The following is a 19359-nucleotide window of genomic DNA, read 5'->3' on the forward strand; positions in this document are numbered from 1 at the left end:
GCTGAATTTTTGCAATGGGTTGTTTTTCTTCTTGTATGTCTCTTCTTTCCTCTTCCTTCCCCTACCCCTCTCTGGTCCGAAGTGCATTATTGCGGGTCCCTGCTCTTCAAATGGCGTGTATGTATACATGGGGATTGAGGGATGACTGTAACTTCTGATGGGGCTTACGCCCTCAAAGCTGTAAGCTGGAACGTGAGTGGTCTGAATGATGGCAGAAAGATGCGATTGGTAGCGGCGCTCCTCAACCGGTATGGGGTGGACATATGCTTTTTGCAGGAGCTGCATCTCATGGATACCAGTTGTTCGCGCTTGCGGGCGGACTGGATGGGTGAAAAGTTTATAGCGGGCTACTCCAATTATGCCAGGGGCACAGCTATTATCCTCAAAAAGGGCCTCCCTTAGTACACACGCACTGCAATATGTGATCCCCCAGGGCATTAGACGTTGGTGGCGGGGGTCCTGGCAGGTCGCCCGGTTAGACTCATATGACCCTAATACAGACGACCCCCAATTTTTTAGTGAGTTGTGGAGGTTGGCGGACTCCCTATGCCCCGGGGCGGTTCTCTGGGGAGGTGACTTTAATGTAATTCTTAACCCGGACCTTGATCGAGCGGTTCTCGTTGGCCTCATCCCCATGCAGCGGCGCAACTTCGGACCCTTATGGACGACCACGATCTGATAGATATTTGGCGAACCACTCACCAGCATGGCCAGGAGGGTTCCTGCACTTCCTCTGCGGGCCCCACTTGGTCTCAAAACGATTAGTGGCTTGTCTCTCGTGACGCAGACACTTGGGTAAGACACTGTACTCATCTCGCCCGAACGCTCTCGGACCATAGAATTTAGAATTTCAACTGCCGGACGTACCGAATAGAGCTTTCACCTGGAGAATCCCTGCTGGAGCTCTTCGGGATAAGGTGTTCCGGGAGGAAATCGGGTCCACCATACAGGACTTCTTTGAAACTAATGTTGGATCGGTGAGCTCCCCATCCACGTTATGGGAAGTGTTTAAAGTTGTCATCAGGGGGAAATATATTGCCAGGCAGACAGGCATTTTGTGTTCATTGAGGAATGATCTGCGGTGACTCGAAAGGCAGATACGCTTGCTCGAGTCAGAATTTTTCGCGTCCAATCAGCTTATGGTCCACGGGCAGATTAAGGCCAAGATAGCTGAGTTTGAGGAGCCAGCACACAGAGAAACGCATTACTTGGGTCGTGAAGCACGCGCCCGTCAGTACGGCGAAGGCGACCGGGCCGGCAAAACCCTGGCGGGTCTCCTTAAAAAGCCATAGGCAAATAATTACGTTACCGAGCATTGCACGGACGAGGGTGCGGTTGTGGCCGGGCAGGCACAGGTTCAAGCTGAAATGGTCAAATATTACTCTTCGCTATATGCTGCATGGCATCGGGAGGCTCTCCCTGACCTGCTTCCCTTTTTTGACACCCTAGAATCATTATGGCTCAGCGATGTGCACCGGAAGTATCTGGACGAGCCTTACACGGAAGAGGAAGTGATTAGGGTAATACGGGCTATGCCAGGGGACAAGGCACTGGGGCAGGACGGATTGACCCCTGCTTTCTACAAGGAGTTCATCCCGCTTCTCGTACCTCACCTCCTCAACATGTATGAGGACTCACTTGAACAAGGCGCTCTCCCCCATCCCTTCGTGATAGTGACTAACCTTAAGCTGGACAAGGATCCATTCCTCTGTGACTCGTACAGGCCACTATTGATGATTAATGTGGATAATAAGATCCTTGCTAAGTTATTAGCTACACAACTTCTTCCGCTGCTCCCCACAATACTCAGACCTGACCAATGCGGTTTCATGCCTGGCCGGAGCACTGCTCACAACCTCCGCACTCTCTGCTGTAATGCAGGGGGTAGATTCCTCCCTCCCTGCCGCCGCTGTATTTCTGGACATGACTAAGGCGTTTGATATGCTAGAGTGGCCTTATCTGTTCTTGCTTCTGACCCGTATTGGCGTGAGCCCTGCCTTTCTCCAAAAGATTGCACTACTGTACACTTCCCCGGCTGCGAGGTTGCGGGTTAATGGCATGATATCTCTCCCAATTGCGATAGCCCGAGGTATGAGGCAGCGGTGCCCGCTGTCACCCCTCCTCTTTACTATAGCAATGGAGCCTTTGGTGTCCAGACTGTGGCAGGTTCACGGCCAGAAAGGACTTGACTTCACACCTAGGGTTATATTGGAGTCCATGTATGCGGATTATCTAACTCTTTATGTCAATCACACGGAGACCAATCTTGACCCCCTTATACAGAAAATCACCAGATTCGGGGGACTGTCTGGCGTTGGTATCAACTGGGTGAAGTCAATAATTTTCCCACTTACGGACGCCACAGTTATATTTCAGTCCGAATTCCCTCTTAAATGGGCAACCTCTCCGGTGAAATACCTCGGTATCTGGATTAGCAGGGGCCACGAGGAGCTGTGGCGATGCAATTATGGTAAGTTCATGGAGTGGCTGGAAAGCAGACGTCCCCACTGGAGAACGCTCCCTCTCTCCTTGGCTGGCCGGATTGCTATCACTAAGATGGTGATTTTACCAAAGTTCCTTTACATCTTCGTGAATCTCCCACTCCCCCTCACCTCCGAATTCAAGAGGAGGCTGCGTTCAAATCTGATTTTCCTCTCATAGGCAGGTGGGCAACCTCAGGTAACCTGGGAAGCCCTCACACTCCCGTTTGAGCAGAGGGGCTTGGAGGTGCCCGACATGGAATTGTATCATAGCTGTGCGCAGGCCCAATTTGGGTTCCACTGGATCTACCAGACCCTTTTCATGGCACATACTGCTCCTGAGAGCGACCTGGCGGACCCGGGTCTGCTCCACATTGTACTGTTCCATGCGCAGTGCCACCTACGGCCTGGGATTGACACTGTGGGATGTACAGTGTGGGCATGGCAGCAGCTCCGTCGTAGAGCACTTTTGGATGGTATGTTTGCATTGTCGGTCCTGCTTACTAGGCACCCAGCGCTGCCTTTTACGACTAAGACGGGGTCTGCCAACGTTTGCGCAAGCTCCAGATACATACACTTAGATTTGCTTTCCCTGAAGGTGTTTTTATTGACCTCGACGCTGCATTAGGAGAGGACCACACTGGAGTCCTTGAGAGGATGACCTACTTCCAATTGCGGGCCGTGCGTCGAGCCCAGTATCCTTCATTCCCGATTGCGCCCCCAACGTTCGAAGCCCTAGAAGCGTTCTTAACTAATCCTTTGCCCTGCAAACTCATCTCACATATATACTCTGACATGCAGCGCGAGTCTCCAGTTTGCGTGCCCCCCACTCAGCGCAAATTGGAAGCACGCCTGGGTACTCCATTCGAGGAAGGGGTCTGGGTCTACTGTTGCGCACAATCAATAGAAATTTCACCCAATAATAGATTGCGGTTAATCCATTTTAAATTCCTGCATCAGTTATATAGGACTCCTGTGTGGCAGTGCAAAGTGGGATTGAGTGCGGATGCGAGGTGTGTGCGGTGTGGAATGCCTAAGGCCTACTTTATGCACTTGGCCTGTGAGTGTTTGGAGGTAGCTAACTATTGGACCTGCGTTTTTGAGGCGCTGAGTGAAATGTTGGAGTACAGGTTGGAGCGCTCCCACTTCTTGCGCTGCTAGGTTATGTCAAGGACCTCCCGGCAGACATCAAGAGATTGGCTGCCATGATGCTGCTGCTGCCAAGAGGCGGGTGGCTATATGCTGGGGCCGAAAGCGTAAACCGTGTTGGGATTATTGGCTTAGGGACGCTGCTTTCTGCCATAACCATTTGTCAGAATTCTGGGAACCTATGCCGACACAGTCATTCCCTCACGACATCTAGCAAGCTCTGCAAACTTTCCTGCAACTCCACTCTGCTGACCGTGCGGATGCCCCGCTGCCTGTGGTGTGAACGGCCATGACGCTGCACGATCCATAGGTTGGAATACTCCCCCCAGGTATTTGACCAGAGAGATACCTCTAATTCCCCTGCCTTCCCCCTCTGAACTTCGCTCCCGACCCCCCTTGTCTACTCTATCCTCTTTTTTTTTTCTTTCTTGTAGCTGAACGGCTACCGCTGCTCTCTGAGTTGATGCACCAGCTAGCAGGAAACATGGGCAACCACAGAATTTTAAATGTATGGCCGAATTACCAACTGCGTGAATTGCTGGTTGTACAATTGATTGTTTACGATTAATGCCTTGTCTTTTCGGTGATTCTTTAATCACTTCCCTCTCGGGGCAGTCTGTTGCAGCTTTGTATTTGCTAAAATCCATTAATAAAGTTTACAAAAAGAAAATGATCTTCAATAGACCGCAGTGGTAGAGGACCGGCACTTGTGATGATGACACTCTGCCCTGCCTACAGAATGCTCTGCAACTGGACGACCTCCACGACCTTAAGGGATCCTCTTGGCCCCACACCCCGAGTTGCCCACAGTTCTGGGCCTGAGAGCCCGTACCCTCCTTCTAGTGGCCCTGCTGGTCACCTCCTGCACTGCCGACAGGAATATTCGACGACGGCGGAGCCCCATTCGAACTACAGCTATCGGCCACCAGCGACCACGCCGGTCACTGTATCGACCGCCTGCTGAAAACTATCCCGCTATTTCCCTCTGCTGACCGCAAAGGTACTGAAATCCACATTGTATGGGTTCCCTAGTCCCCCATGACAGACCCTGCACTCTGTGTGGGTCTGACCACCCGAGGACTGTAACTATATTTTGTATGCTCGCTTGATTCCCTCCTCAGGAATATTGAACCTATTCGAATATTGCACAGTCTATTATTGAACGTGAAAAGTACTTTTACTTGAACCGTACTTAACTTGTTGCGAAGTCTTGATCTTAAAATAAAAATTCAAACGAAGTATAATTTTATAAAATTGATCTGGATCTCTTTCTTAAGTTGTGTGTCCAATAGATGTCCTACACTCCCCTGTGCTAGGCCTAAGGGTGCTCTCCACACTACCACTAATAGAGCACTTTGGGGTTTGCATTGAGCCCTGTACACTTTTGGGGAACCCTGGAGTCTGTGCACGGTAGTATCACCTAGTGATAATATCACATACAGAGCCGGCTTCCTACATTGCCCAAGCCAGGATTTCTTTTTTGTTGACAAGCCCTGCTGCCAACCATCAACCAACAGCTGCCACCAGCCATAACATCTCAAGAACGGCAACAGATAAAGAGTAAATGACTTTCAGGAGTTAGGGGAGACATTAGTCATCAATATTTTCTCAATAAGATTCGCCTCATTACAGGAGGCAGTTCTCAACAAAGGCACATCATTCATACCTAGAAAACAGTCTAATCAGTTGGAAACAAATGTTATTATTTTTTTTTTTTAAAGTAAATGCCCAAATTACGTTTACGCTACTTTTTTGAAAATCTGGAATCTTCCTTTGATCAATGCAAATAACTTGAATACCAGAAATTCAAACCTAGGAGTGTATTTTTAGCACCTACATTACACAAGACCCTTGATATGTTTGAGTCATTGGTCAAAAAGGATTTACAACATATTCATTTCAGCCATTCACGCACAAGTAACATGACTAAACGAAAACAAGGAGCTTTATTATTGTTGGCCCAAAACAAAAATTTTGTATTTTAACCTGCAGATACAGGGGGAGCCTTGGTGGTCATGGATTGCACCTTCTCCGAAGACAGAGTGACATCACATGTTTCTGATGAAAACACTTATATACCACTCTAGTATGATCCAACCACCAAATTCATTACCACTTTGAAAGTAATACTTGAAAAAGCTTCAGAGTATGGCCGGATTAACGACAATAGACAATGCTATTTACTCACATTTTGTTCCCGGAGACCTCGTCTCTAAATGCTACCCAAGATTCACAAGAACATCACAGATCCCCCATTCAGACCCATTGTGTCTGAGTGTGGGTTAAGCCATGAACCCCATCGGAAATACCTAGATACATTTTCACAACCCATTGTTCAGAATTGGAGTTTGTATGTTGAGGATACTACGGATTTCCTCAAGCATTTGAGGCATCTTCAAATCATTGACATGGATGATTGGTGGCTTTGCACAATGGACATTGCTTTATTATACACCTCTATGCTGCACAATGAGGGCGTTGAGGCTGTGGAATGGGCATTTACAAATAGGATGAGCTTCAAGCCAACAAAGGTATTTTGTTGGAAGTGTTACATTTTCGTTTGTTCCAGTTATTTTTTTTGGAAGAACACTTATAATTTGCAGAACAGCGGCACTTATATGGGCTTTTCCAGGGCCCCTAGTAATGCCAATATCTTCATGTAAAAGTTTGAAGACAGTTTCATTTATGCTTCTGAGATCTGGCAAACACATTTAATTATTTATCTGAGACACATTGATGACATTTTGTTTGTCAAAATCTGTTTATTGGTTTTAACAAAAGTTTAACAACTTTGGAAGCTCTGCCGAGCTATTACACATCCCAAGCTCATCAGATAGCTATAGACAGTACACAGTTTCTCCACAAGTGCTTGGCAAAGTTCTTGATGAATCTAAGCGCCAACACCCCATTATCACTCTGTATGCATTAAACCTACAAAACTCTTGTGGCGACTAGGCACTACGATCTGGAACCATCAACATAAACAAAAGATAAGAAACATAACAAACAATCCCATGGAATTCCTTCAACCAAATCATGAAGTGAATGAGGAAAGTGTGGGGCAGGTTTATCATTGCCAGGGGGATGGCCAGGGCTCAACCCCTCCAGTCAGGCTGGAGTGGGAGGGGGGGCACACTAGTGGGACGGCAGGGACCCCGCCAACCACTGCACCCAAGGTAAGCGCCGCCAGGCCAGTTATGTTTGGAAGAGGTGCCATCTAGGGCCACAGGCACAGAGCGGGAGGCCTTTTCGACAGATATCCCACCAGAGGACTCCAGATATAATCAAAGCCCTTTCGGGAGTCTGTTATGATATTTGTCATGCGTTCCAGGTCAAGGCCTCGCCATAGTCGGGCATGCCTTTGAGTGAACGAGGGGGCATCCGGCCTCTTCCACGCCATGGCAACTGCCATTTTAGCCTTCCCCAGGCAAAACCACATAATAGAGCAGTCCCCGTGGGTCTGATACTTCAGACCCGGGTCCCGCACTTCCAAGAGAACATGCCCCAGAGATGGGATATCCCAGAATCTGTTTAATTTGAGAAAGGATTTCCTTCCAAAAGGGTTGAATTGAAGGATAATCCCACCATATGTGGCAGAAGTCGCTCAAGATCCCACATCCCAGCGAGCATCTATCTGAGGTGTTAGGAAAGAGAGTGTGTAGCCTCTGATGATGCAGGTACCAATCGAACATAATTTTGTAATGGGCTTCCCGCAGAAACATGGATTGATTGTACTTGGCAATATCTTTATAGAGGGAGCTCCATTGCTTGTCTGCTGGAGGGGAAGGCAGTAGGGCATCCCAGAATCTTCTGTGGCGTGGTACCTGAGACGGGACCAGCGTTAGAAGGAGGGCATAAAGGAACAAGATGCAGCCCGTGGTTGTGCCACCCACCTGAACAAATCTCTCTATTGGGAGCAGGTCCCTGGTTGCTGCCAAGTGTATCTGAGGCTGTTGTACCCAATGTTTTAGCTGGCTATAGCGACATTCTTCCACAGGTGGTCGTTTAAAGACAGTGGCACAGTCTGTAAAGGAGAGTAGTTCTCCTCTATGGGAGAGGTCAGATTGCATGAGGCACCCACCCTCCCTCCATCTGTCAAAGGGGCCTTTTGTTATTGATGGAGGGAAGGTGGGATTAAAATGAATGGGAATGTAGGGCGACGGAAAAGTCATTAGAGGCAATGTCCTGGTGGCGTTGTCCCATGCCTTAAGAGCAGTGGCTGTAGGGATGCTAAGATAAACATTTTTCAGCCTGTCCTGTTTTGGTTTCTAGGGCAGGTTCCATATGGTTCATCCTGCGACTTGCCTGTCCATGTGAAGCCAGTGCTTGTCTGAAGCTTTGAGGGACCACTCCACCAGGACACGTAGTTGTGATACTCTGTAGTAGAGAGGGAAACCCGGAAAAGAAATAGACCCTATGTGGCGTGTTCTGGTCGCTGAGATAAGCGTGCCCTACGCCCCTGCCAGATACATCCTGTCATCATCCCCTTCAACTCAGCGAACAGTTCTTTATCAACTGGAATTGGTAGACCCTGAAATAGATAGAGGAGGCGGGGCAGCACATTCATTTTGATCGCGTTTATTCAACCCACCCAGGTTATATATGTGGAAGCGGTACAAAAGGGGGTGGTGATGGACGGAGCATCAGAACCAATCAAACACTCACACCCAGTCAACAGATCCGGGTTTTATCCATCACCGTTCTTTAGCCCACTCTGCCACCCCAGTTCAGACATGGCCATATGCAAATCAGTCTGACCCTGTGCCTCATGGGAACAGTCCAGCCCTAACTGCCAAACCATGCCTTCCCTGGACCGGAAACAAGCTTCCTAGGACCGGTTTCTGGCATTTCAGCCGTCTTCAGCCAGGCTTGCTTGAATCCAGTGGCAAAGTGAGCAAGGGACACACGTCTGAGCATACCCTGCCAACTTATGGCGAACAAAGCGGTACAAAAGGGGGTGGTGATGGACGGAGAATCAGAACCAATCAAACACTCACACCCAGACAACAGATCCGGGTTTGATCCATCACCGTTCTTTAGCCCACTCTGCCACCCCAGTTCAGACATGGCCATATGCAAATCAGTCTGACCCTGTGCCTCATGGGAACAGTCTAGCCCGAACTGCCAAGCCATGCCTTCCCTGGACCGGAAACAAGCTTCCTAGGACCGGTTTCTGGCATTTCAGCCGTCTTCAGCCAGGCTTGCTTGAATCCAGTGGCAAAGTGAGCAAGGGACTCATGTCTGAGCATACCCTGCCAACTTATGGCGAACAAAGCGGTACAAAAGGGGGTGGTGATGGAGGGAGCATCAGAACCAATCAAACACTCACACCCAGTCAACAGATCCGGGTTTGATCCATCACCGTTCTTTAGCCCACTCTGCCACCCCAGTTCAGACATGGCCATATGCAAATCAGTCTGACCCTGTGCCTCATGGGAACAGTCCAGCCCGAACTGCCAAGCCATGCCTTCCCTGGACCGGAAACAAGCTTCCTAGGACCGGTTTCTGGCATTTCAGCCAGGCTTGCTTGAATCTAGTGGAAAAGTGAGCAAGGGACTCACGTCTGAACATACCCTTCCAACTTATGGCGAACAAAGCGGTACAAAAGGGGGTGGTGATGGACGGAGCATCAGAACCAATCAAACACTCACACCCAGTCAACAGATCCGGGTTTGATCCATCACCGTTCTTTAACCCACTCTGCCACCCCAGTTCAGACATGGCCATATGCAAATCAGTCTGACCCTGTGCCTCATGGGAACAGTCCAGCCCGAACTGCCAAACCATGCCTTCCCTGGACCGGAAACAAGCTTCCTAGGACCGGTTTCTGGCATTTCAGCCGTCTTCAGCCAGGCTTGCTTGAATCCAGTGGCAAAGTGAGCAAGGGACTCACTTCTGAGCATACCCTGCCAACTTATGGCGAACAAAGCGGTACAAAAGGGGGTGGTGATGGACGGAGCATCAGAACCAATCAAACACTCACACCCAGTCAACAGATCCGGGTTTGATCCATCACCGTTCTTTAGCCCACTCTGCCACTCCAGTTCAGACATGGCCATATGCAAATCAGTCTGACCCTGTGCCTCATGGGAACAGTCCAGCCCGAACTGCCAAGCCATGCCTTCCCTGGACCAGAAAAAAGCTTCCTAGGACCGGTTTCTGGCATTTCAGCCGTCTTCAGCCAGGCTTGCTTGAATCCAGTGGCAAAAATCCGGGTTTGATCCATCACCGTTCTTTAGCCCACTCTGCCACCCCAGACGGCTGAAATGCCAGAAACCGGTTCTAGGAAGCTTGTTTCCGGTCCAGGGAAGACATGGCTTGGCAGTTCGGGCTGGACTGTTCCCATGAGGCACAGGGTGAGACTGATTTGCATATTGCCATGTCTGAACTGGGGTGGCAGAGTGGGCTAAAGAACGGTGATGGATTAAACCCAGATCAGTTGACTGGGGGTGAGTGCTTGCAATGTTCAACACTCCGTCCAACATTTCCTTTGTTTTTTGCTTTGTTCTCCATAAGTTGGCAGGGTATGCTCAGATGTGAGTCCCTTGCTCACTTTGCCACTGGATTCAAGCAAGCCTGGCTGAAGACGGCTGAAATGCCAGAAACCGGTCCTAGGAAGCTTGTTTCCGGTCCAGGGAAGACATGGCTTGGCAGTTCGGGCTGGACTGTTCCCATGAGGCACAGGGTCAGACTGATTTCCATATGGCCATGTCTGAACTGGGGTGGCAGAATGGGCTAAAGAACGGTGATGGATTAAACCCAGATCAGTTGACTGGGGGTGAGTGCTTGCAATGTTCAACACTCCGTCCATCATTTCCTTTGGTTTTTGCTTTGTTCGCCATAAGTTGGCAGGGTATGCTCAGACGTGAGTCCCTTGCTCACTTTGCCACTGGATTCAAGCAAGCCTGGCTGAAGACGGCTGAAATGCCAGAATCCGGACCTAGGAAGCTTGTTTCTGGTCCAGGGAAGACATGGCTTGGCAGTTCGAGCTGGACTGTTCCCATGAGGCAAATGGGTCAGACTGATTTGCATATGGCCATGTCTGAACTGGGGTGGCAGAGTGGGCTAAAGAACGGTGATGGATTAAACCCAGATCAGTTGACTGGGGGTGAGTGCTTGCAATGTTCAACACTCCGTCCATCATTTCCTTTGGTTTTTGCTATATATGTGGAAGCCCATTTTTTAGGGTCGATTTAAGCTGCCGGAGGAGGGGGAAAAATTTGCTTTATAAAGGTCTGCTGTATTAGGAGCTATTTTGATGCCTAAGTAGGTGATTTCTTTGTGAATGCATCAGAAGGAAGATGCATCCGTAACGGCTGTCATCATCATCACTGGGGGTAGTGTCAGGTTAAGTAAGAAAGATTTCGAAAGATTGACTTTGAATCCCGCTACTGTCTCAAACATACGTAGTTCCGTTGTATAGCCGGGAGAGACGAGTGAGGTTCAGTGATCGGGAAAACCACATCATCTTCAAAGAGTGAGATTTTATGTTCCTCTGCGCCAAATCTAATCCCCTGAATGTCTTGGTTGGCTCTGTTGCTCGCAGCCAAGGGTTCGATGCAGAGGGCAAAAAGCATGGGTAAGAGGGGGCTTCCATGACGGGTGCTTCGCGATAGGTCAAAGAAATCCGAGGCCACTCTGTTAACCAGAACATGAGATCTGGGGGCGGCGTAGTTGGCCCTCACCATGCTCAGAAAGGACTCACCGAACCCGAAGCTGCGTAGGGTGCACATTAAGAAGGACCAATCGACTCAGTCGACGGCCTTCTCTGCATCTAGTGAGAAGAAGGCAGCTGGAATATGTTTCTTCCGTACTGTATCAATGAGATGGATAATCATGCACAGGTTATCATGGGTTTTGGGTCCCTTAATGAAACCAGATTGATCAGGGTGGATCAGGTTCAGAAGGATATCTTCTTGTCTACTGGCCAAAATCTTGGAATGGATTTTTGCGTCCAGGTTCAGGAGTGCAATAGGTCTATATGATGCGCATTCTTGGGGGGTTTCCCTGCTTTGGGGATTAGAGTGATTAACGCTTCCCCCATCGAGAAGGAAACTTGGTGAGAGTTTACTATGTCATTGAAAAGCGCCGTTAGGTGTGGGGTAAGTTCGGCTGCAAACGTTCGGTAGAACTGGGCGCTGAACCCATCAAGGCCCGGGGCCTTTTGGAGTTTAAGAGAGTAAGAGACTCATTATTGGCCAGAGAAACCTGTGGAAGAACAAGTGAGTCCAGGTAATGGGATTGGTCATGCCCTAGTGAAGGATCTGCCGTGTACAGTGATCTGTAGAAGTCTCGGAAGGCGTTCGCCTTCCCCTCCTCACTGTCAAGCATGGTGCCATTGGCATCAACTATTTGTTTAACATACTCCTTTTCTGGCTTAGCTGGGAGTTGACGGCCCAGTAGAGGACCGATTTTGTCATTTCCATCATACCCTCGAGCTTGAAGACATAAGATGCTTTTTTCACCCTATTAGTATATATTGCCTGAAGCTTCCCCTTCAGAGCAGTCACTTTCCTTACAGTTTGGATAGAAGGGGCCCCTTTGTGTGCTTGTTCAGCTACCCACAGCTCCCCCTCCAGTGCTATCCGTTCCTCGGTTTGTTGTTTCCTCAGGGTGGTAGCTAAGGTGATGCATTTACCCCTTATAACCGCCTTGAAGACGTCCCAGTTTGTCAAGAGGGAGGTGTCCCTGGGATCGTGGTGAACAAAAAAATCTTTGATCAAATTCCTCAAGTCATCACGCATGAGACGATCCCTACTTAGGAAATACCATCTTGTGAGTTTGGAGTAAGGCGTGGCCCATTCTAGTCAAATTTCCAGGGGTGCGTGATCTGAAAGAAATATCGGGTGCAGCTTTGCTCCCATTAGCGTCTGGCGGAGCGCCTGACTGATAAAAATGTGCTCAATCCTAGATTATGATCTGTGGGAGTGGGAGAAGAAAGAGTAGTCCCTTGTTGAGGGATGAAGGGTCCTCCAAACGTCTATCAACCCCAGGCGTTGTATTAAGGATTTAAGGGTCCTGCTAAAGACTCCTGCTGCTGTTCTATGTGGATGGGTAGTGACCACGGCGGTGTCCGAGATTAGATTCAAATCTCCCAGTAAGAGAACGTCCCCAGATGCAAAGCCTGCCAGTGTTGAGAAGAACGTGAGGAGGAAGTCTGCCTGTTCAGAGTTGGGGGCGTACACCGTGGCGATAATACATGGGCGACCCATCAAAACCACCTTACCATGAGGAATCGCCCCACTTTGTCAGCCTTTGTGTCATGGAGGTGAAAGTGAATGGAAGAGTGGAGCAGGAGAGCTACTCCATTTTGCTTAGTGGAAGCTGAGGACCTGAAAATCAAGGGGTAGGTTATGTGGCGTAAACGGAGTTCTTCACCTCCTTTTAGATGAGTTTCCTTCTCCATATGAGCATGGTGGACCCCAAGAATTTCCATAGGTGTTGCCTCTTGTTAGGGGAGGTTAGACCACTAACGTTCCAGGACAAACAGTTGAGCGACAATAAAACATGTGTAGGGAGCACATTTGCCACAGTAAAGAACCCCCCATTAGTACCTGCTACCCTCCCCCTGGGTCTCCACCCACCTCTCCATCCCCCCCAATCCAAGCAATTGACTCACAATGATGGTTCCACGGCATGTAAAGAACAACCAAACAAATAACAAAACTTTGAACTACCAGGTCTCCCACATGATGAGAAGTTTCACTGTTGGTGACTGTAGAGGCGAGTCCAGTCCTGCATCCAGAGCCCCGCATATGCATGTTTTGGGATGCAAAGCTACTCAGGGCCTACCACATGCTGAAAAGGAGTAAATGAGCAAGACTTAGGCCCGTGACCCACAAGGGACCTGTTGCATCTTTACAACCCTCCCACCCCTGGCCCCAAGGCACCCTCCTGCAAAGTCACAACCACCTCAAGGAAGCGTTTCCGAGTGTTCAACAGGCCAGGGGGAAGGGCCAATGTGTTAAACAGCATTGGGACATCATGCCCGGGACTATCAGCGTCTTGTCGATCTGCCAACCTTTTTGGGTGTCTGCCAGGAGCCCGGCGAGAGCCTCTCCTCTGAGAGATCTAGACCCTCCCTCCTTGGAGACACCGTCGGTTGTGGCGAAGAGTGTTAAAGCCCAAGCAGAGACACTGCCCCTTCCATTTCAGTGAAGTGGTGCTGTTTGTTGCTGAACTGGAAGGCAATACCAAAAAGATATGTCCACCGATACTTGATCTTTCGTTCCCTCAATGCTGCCAGCGTGTCCAGAGCAACGTCTTGGAAGAGTGAGCAAGTGGCCCTTTGAAAAGTAACCACGTTGCTGCTTCTAGCTTCCGTAGGACCAGCTCCTTTGTCTTGAAGGAACTAAATTTGGCCAATATGTCTCATGGGCGCCTGTTGTCTCCCTGGAAACTCTACCCACCCTGCGAACTCGTCCCAGCCGGACCTCTGGATGATCATCACCAAGGACACAGGAGAAGAGACCCACCATGAAGGTCTCCAGGTCGGGACACTCGCTTCCCTCTCCAGGCCCCTCACTCATATATTGTCTCTGCAAGAGCGATTCTCCAAGTCCTCGCATAGGACGGAGTGCAATTGGGTAGTCAGGCTGGTAGGTCCCTCATCCAGAAGCTTCATTCGCTCTTTGAGCTCCTGGCATTTTGCTTCTAGATCTGTGGTGCGGGTTCCCACCGAATCCACGTCGGCCTGGAGTGACAGCACCTCCGTCCTTCTCTCCGCGGGATTCAGATGGGGCAAAATAACTAGAGACTCTATTAGTTAGAGTCTTTTTCTGCAGCATGAGGGCTACTTCTCCGATTATTACGTTGCCAATGCTGGGCTGGTCGATCACCCAGTTGGAGTATTTCAGTCTGGAGCAGGGGGTGCTGTCCGGGACCAGCCAGGGGGAACGGCAATGCTAGGGTTACTGAGACCCCCACGGCCAAGCTCGCGTCAGAGTGTCTCAGAGTGCATCTGGAAGCACCCCCCTTCCCACAGACCATCTCTTGCAAGGTGGGTTTCTTTCTTCGGTTGCACCGAACTCTGGTGCCTCTCTAGTTGATTTGTTCACTGCATTAAGTCAGCCACAGGAATTTCCACTGTCCCTCCAAGTGCCATGGTGAGGGATTGTATCTTCGGGAAGGCCCAGGGGGCCTCTCCTCTATTCTGCTTTCGTGGGGGTCCCGTAGTGCAGATGATGTGAGTGCTCAGGGCGCTCCCCACCCACAGGGAGAGACGCACAGTCCCAGCGACCTCCTCATTCAGCCCCAGACTCAGGGCCTGCTCTTCACTGCCCATCTGCCGGGCGCCTTCTTGGGGTCAGGCACTGTTGTGTGCGCCCAGGTGAGGCCTACCCCCGCTTTGCTCTAACAAGGCCCAGTGACGGGGACACCTCAAGCACCCCTGGGCCCACCCTCTACTGCAGGCCCACCTGCACGCTCCCACCTGGTTACTGTAGCTTGCGGCTGGGCCTCATCCGGCACAGGCAACCCATCCTCATGTGCCTCTCGGGTCCCAAACATGACCGGGATCCGGCAACTCTCCAGGGCCTCCGACACTGGAGGGGGGAAGGGAGGGCAGGACCACACGGCGAGCCCGTGACCACAGGGCCATCTGCACCTGCAGCCAGTGGAATCTGGTATGGCCAGGCAGCTCAGAGCTTGGCGATCGCAGGCGCCATTTTGTCTGCTCTACTGCTCCTCGGCCTGGCCCGTCCCTCTGCTTCGCAGCTGTTCCCTCGGTCAAAATTCTATGCTGCAACGTGTCCTCGAATGACAGCGGATTCATGGCCTGTGTTGTGCTGTGTTTCCCTGAAATGCAGGGCAGATCCGTATTACATCCACACAGCCATGATGGATGGCCGTGCCCCCAATTACATATTTTTGATTTGGAAAGGTTCCAGAGATTACCTTGAACAGCAGATTCTTGAACTCAATCAGAAAAATCCCAGAATCCAGTTCTCTCATTCCATAGATAAAACAAGCATCACCTACGTGGATGTTCACTTTGACCTCACACCATCGAGACTTTCTACCAAAGTCTCTAAAAAGCCAACCGATCGGAAAAATATATTATTGTTCAGCAGCATTCACCCACCATCTTTGAAGCAACATTTACCTTTATCGCAATTCATACGCATGAAGTGGATTGATTCTGACTCCAGCACATATACATAGAAACTCAGTTTATCAAACGTGGGTTCCCAGAACTAGTGTTGGACTCTGCATTACAATGCGTATCTACCATGGGGCAATGTTGTTGCAAAAAAAATAGATTGTGAAACCATCACGAGGAGTTTTTGTGTCTAAATCTTCCAATCAATTGACAACCATTAAACACATGATCATCCAGCATTGGGAACTTCTCCAAACAGAACCAGACTTGAAAGGCCTCTTTTGCAATTAACCCCCTATTTGCCCATGCACATGCACCTACCCGGAACATGAAATTCTATCATCCAGTGCACAGAAGAATGTCACGTTCCACAAAGGTATGAGGAAATGGCAGAACTGCACAAACTGCAGTAATGTGGGCAATACCATTTCTCACCCACAAACCCACAAACAGGCAAACCGATCCATCTTAAACACACGGTAGACTGCAATACCCAATCAGTAGTCTGTGCCATCAAGGTCTCTTGTGGCTTATTAAATATGGGCAAAACAGAGAGAAGCATCAAGGTGTGTTTTACGGACACAAGAGTAGGATTAGGAATAAGAACAGGAATTCATCACTTGTGGTACATTGGATGGATCATCAACACAACATCGCTCAACTTTGTGTTACAGTTTTGGAAACCATAAGGTCGAACCCTGAGATCAACACCCAAAAGCGGCTATCACAACGTGTAACCAATTAGATTAAGCATTTGAACAGTCTCATTCCAACAGGCCTTAATAATAAACTAGAAATAGCCTGCTTCCTGTAGATCTCCACTATGGTTACTCATTCTTTTTAACTTCTATGACTACCACCATAGGATATGCAACCATTTTATAACTTCCACACATTTATTGACATATTGGGGTCATATAGTAAGCAGTCTTGATGATTTCATTGTTCATAGCCTGTATCACATTTTTAAATGATTTTTCAACATGTGTGAAATGCAGGACATCATTTTTTCTGACGTAACAAATCATATCATGTTTAACTGATGTCATACTATGAAGTGACTTATCCTTTGAAATTGAGCAAGCCTTGCATATTAGGATGCTCTGTCTTTGTTTAGACAGCTATATTGTGCATCTCGTAATGATCCGTGTTTAAATTTTTGTGTTCACATGTTGTCATTGTTCTCAATCTCATGTACAATTTGTCATTTAATATTTCTGTTTACCCATTCATTATGCATATGGGGTATTTTTACCTTGTTCACATACTTTGCGGTTGTGTTTGATACATGTTTGTCACTCGCTCATCAGCACACTTCCATAAAAAAGAAATCATGGCAACACAACTCGCTTTCCAAATTACATGGATTTTGTTGTTGTTCTAGTTGTTAAGTAGACCGTTGTTTGTTTTTATGTATTCGTGCGTAATGTTACACCGCTTCCCAGCATCTTTAAAACTTTCAATGTACTCTCTGGGGCATCTCCATACTTTATGGTGTTGTGACGTCGAACGAGTGCTTAGATTCACCATGTCTTTCAGGTATACCATGATCTGCTATTTTATTTATTTCTGTATGACTCCCTATCACTGCACATTTTTAACCATTTGTTACAATCTGCAGAGCCAGTAAATTAAGACAGCTCTCCGGTTCTGGATCATGGCTGAACACCTTGTTTAGCCTAACGGATATGGTGGCTGTGTCACCAATCACCACATTTCTCATGGCATTCTTTCACTCGTTATACATAGGGGGTTCCTTTGGTTCACCTCATTAAGTCATTCGAGAATGTCATTGTTGTGAGCCAGTTGCTTTTCCCTGTGGCATGAGATCTTAGTGCCACAGTACCAAGCTTCTTGCACACTGTTTATGGTTTAATTCAGGTGTTATCATATGTTTTCGGCACTCCACACTCAATCACTATTCTCCATCTTACATAGGTGATTCTTATCAATGTTTTAACTCCATAACCATAATTATGTGTTTGGTTAATCTGGGGAATCATTATCGTCAAGAGAGGTTGTTCTTGGCAGTTATGTTTTAAACCCTGAATATCCTCCAAAGCTGAGAATGTAATTTCTACGCTGCATACAATTCTAAAGCAACATTTGTAACAACACGACAAGCCTACAAGGAAATGATTAAATGATTCTGCATAATTGTATCATTGTTTCACTATTCATTGTCTTGCGTCACTTTGCTACCTGGTATATGTTGGTTTATTATGTTACTATGAAGCCCTAAGACATGTAGCTGTGCGTACTGTGTCTAGCACACCCCGGTGATCTAGTTTTTTGAAGTAGGTTAAATTTCCAGGTCGAAATGGTAGTTTAAACTGCACCCACAGGCAGTGGCAGGCCTGAGCCATGTTTCAAGGGCTACTGAGTGAGTGGCACAATCAGTGCTGCAGGTTCACTAATAGCATGTAATTTACAGGCCCTGGGCACATATAGTAATGCTATGTTATGTCATTTAATCTTATACCGCGCATAGATACTCCAAGGAGTGTTCCGGCGCGAGCCCAAAGAGAGAAGGAGTAGATACAGAGAAGTGAGGATAAAATTAGTCAAACAGGTAGGTCTTCAGTTTTCTTTTGAAAAGACCAAAATCCTGACTACTGCGGTGAGCCAGCGGAAGTGAGCTTCAGATTGTAGCCGCTGTAGCAAGTGAGCTGCCCCCCATTCTTGTGAGCCGAAAACGATGAGTGTGGGCCAGGAACTGAGATGATGATCGAAGGTGTCTGGCGGGGGTGTAAAACAGGAACCTCTTCCGGAGGTAAGAAGGTGTTGTGTCCTGAAATGACTTGAGTAAGTCCAAGAGTAGAGTAAAAAAGATAGATTGATTCGATAAGAGAGTACAGCACAAAAACTCCTCACAGAGCGTCTCTCTTCATTAGCCTCCTGGGAGACACTGCTCAACTGGAGCTTCCAAGAGAGTAACATTCCACAGTGCTAGGCAACTGATACAATAGAAAGATGCAAGATAGAGTACATACATATTGAGAGCAAGGAAGAGGATATAACACACCTTCCCCCTTTAACAAGAAAATCAAAATATGAAAATAGCCTACAGCGAACATGTAAAATACAATGCAGAAGGACACTAAGTGATATAATCTTCAAGAGACTTAGGCTTGAACTTTTGTCTAGAGCAAGACGATTCCATAAAATTTGAACAACCAGGTGCAGAAGAATCTTCAAACCTGTCTGTAGTTTCTTTGGATAATGTTTCTTTAGTTGATCCTGAGTTTGAATCTCCTTCCTGCACATTTTCCTGCTCAAAAGCAGCAGAAGGAAAGTCTGCTTGCTTAGAAAAATCATTGTTAATTTGAACATCCGTTTGTGAACAGTCATCATTTAGTACAAACTCAGAATCTACCGTTACATTTACATCAAAAGGAACATTAGAATTTCCTATAACACCATGTGAGGGATTCTCATTATGTAGAGAATCAGTAGAAATAACAAGGCTATTTTTTACTTTAGCAGCATTTCTTTTACTACACCACTTTCCACCTGACACCATGACAGCATGTTTGCTAATTTTAACAATTACGGTCTCAGGATAAAATTTTGAACCTCTTTTTTTAAATGGTCTCTTAACTCGAACTCGTTCACCCACAGTGAAACATT

Source organism: Triturus cristatus, chromosome 5_2, assembly GCF_964204655.1.
Source record: "Triturus cristatus chromosome 5_2, aTriCri1.1, whole genome shotgun sequence".
Classification (NCBI taxonomy): Eukaryota; Metazoa; Chordata; class Amphibia; order Caudata; family Salamandridae; genus Triturus; species Triturus cristatus.